The following is a 2519-nucleotide window of genomic DNA, read 5'->3' on the forward strand; positions in this document are numbered from 1 at the left end:
CTCAGTAGATGAATGGATCAAGAAAATGTGATATATATACAAAATGGAATTCTATACCTTCATCAGAAAGAATGATATTGCCCCATTTGTTAGGAAATGGAAAGACTTGGAAAAAATTATATTAAGTGAAGTAAGCCAAGCCCAAAGGAACATAAGTCCCATGGTTTCCCTTATTTGCCATATCTAGTATGTGTCTGAGTCAAGCAGAAAAGGTCAGATGAGGTGATGTTAGGAAAATGAACCCTAGGATATGTATTTTAAATGCTTTTTTTCTTTCATGCATTTGTTTCTAATGCAATTATAAAATTATTTCTTTGTTGCTTTGTATGTCAGTACCCCATAGTATAACCCATTCTTTCACTGTATTGATGTTGGTATAATTTGTGTAGGGGAAGATGAAAAACAATTCGTTTAAATAAGGATACTGTTGGACCTGTTGCAACAATGAGAAGAACGAGTTGTCATGCAAAAACGATCTTTACAACTTGGGAGGGGGGAAGGATTAGGTGAGGGGGAGAGAGAATGGGAAGGGATGGGAAGGGGAAACAAAGGAGGAAGCTACAATGCTTGATAAGTAATGTACTCACTATCTTGCCCATGTAATTGTAACCCCTCTGTACAGTATTTTCACAATAAAAAAAGAAAAAAAATGAAAAAAGAGATGGAAATAGAATTTAAGATCAGATGTCTCCATTGTTTTTAAATATATTTTTATTATCTTAAATACTTGGACAATGGAATTTCCATTCAACAAATCAGTTTTTTTTTTTGAAAAAATGGAACTTTAGATAAATTTTCCACACCTTTCCAAACCTCACCCCACTTTATTTTTTTCTAGTTTCATACTATCTGCATTGAATATTATATTTTCACTCTCTTCCTCCATAATTCTCTTTATTCATTCCTTTTGACTTCCCCTTACATCTTCCAAGTGATAGTTTCCTGATATATATTTTGTTGGATTAAAAGTTCAATTTTATAAGAAATTACACCTTTCAAATACTCCTCTGCAAATAGCATGCTCTGGTTAATATTTTTGTGTAAACCTGTTTAAATTTCTAGCTTCCAAATATGAGACAGAACATGGGTCCTTTGTGTGTCTGGCTCTGACTTAGTTCACTTACTATATTTTTAGATCTATCCATTTCGTTGCAAATAATGTAACAGTCTTCATAATGGATGGGTGCAATCCAATTGTGTATATGTGCCACACTTTCTGCAACCATCACTCCGCCAAAGGGCATCTGGGCTGTTTCTGTAACTTGGCTACGGTGAATAGTGCAGCAGTGAACGTGGTTGTGAAAGTGATTTTACTGTAACCTTTTGGAAGAATTCATCACTACCTTTATGGGAGCAATCCTCTAGCCAGTTTTTCAGAATAAGAACATCCCTCCCTTCATTTCATCACAATGTATAGCAAGTCTTCAGAAACACACTTCCCCCTACAGGTCTCAATAAGCTAAAACCACACTGTGCCCATATTCTTTCAATACATTATTTCATAATTATACATAGAATTTAATGAGAATCTTCTGTGTACTTTCTTAATATGGGAATGAGGGACATGACAGAGTAAAATTAAGAAGTATGCAATTTAATTAGTTATTATCATATTTACAGTCATTTTCAGCTCTAATTCACAGTCTCACATAATATTATGTTAATCTTTGATTACTTCATCTAACCCGTAAATTATAACAGTTGAGTTAAAAGCAAGTCAAAAAGTGTGGTTTGATTTTGACACTCATGTGTGAGGTTGCACAATATGGGCAAATAGATTGATTGGAATTAATACCTCTTATCCATTTTGTTAACGTAGAGATAGTTTTCCCAAACTGATTTTCGCAATTCGTATTCCATTCAACAACAAGAAACGTGAAAATTTGCTTTGATTTGCTCCTTATTAACTTTTGTTTCCATTTTATTTTATAATGTATGATTTCATAAATCTACTGTGGATACAAAAGTATATTAAATTATTTCTATCTGTATGCATTGATATATACATACACACATATATTACACAGGTTATAATGATAATGAATAACTTCAGTAACTGCACATTTCACTAAATTATTAAAACTATTGGCGGCTATTGCTTGGCATCCTGATTACGCGGGAGGCTGAGATCTGACGATCATGGTTTGAAGCCATCCTGGGCAGGAATGTCCAGGAGCCTCTTATCACCAAACAACCAACAGAAAATCAGAATTGGAACTGTGGCTCAAAGTAGTAGAGTGGTAGCCTTGAGAGAAAAATCTCAGGAACATCATCCAGTCTCTTAGTTCAAGAAATACAATCTACACAAATAAAATCTATTTAATTTCCACATGTGTAAGTAAAATATGTCCATCACCCAAATGCACAACCATGCTCATTTGCCAAGTAACTCTGTTTTGTCTGAAGTACCACAAAACATTTTCACTTAAGTTGAAATCATTGCACCATGGGTTCTTTCTATCTCTCTCATGCATTTTTCCACTCAGATACTCAAATCTTACAATTATTCCAATTATTTA

This window comes from Dipodomys spectabilis, unplaced genomic scaffold (assembly GCF_019054845.1).
Source record: "Dipodomys spectabilis isolate Male_0828 unplaced genomic scaffold, ASM1905484v1 ptg000314l, whole genome shotgun sequence".
Taxonomy (NCBI): Eukaryota; Metazoa; Chordata; class Mammalia; order Rodentia; family Heteromyidae; genus Dipodomys; species Dipodomys spectabilis.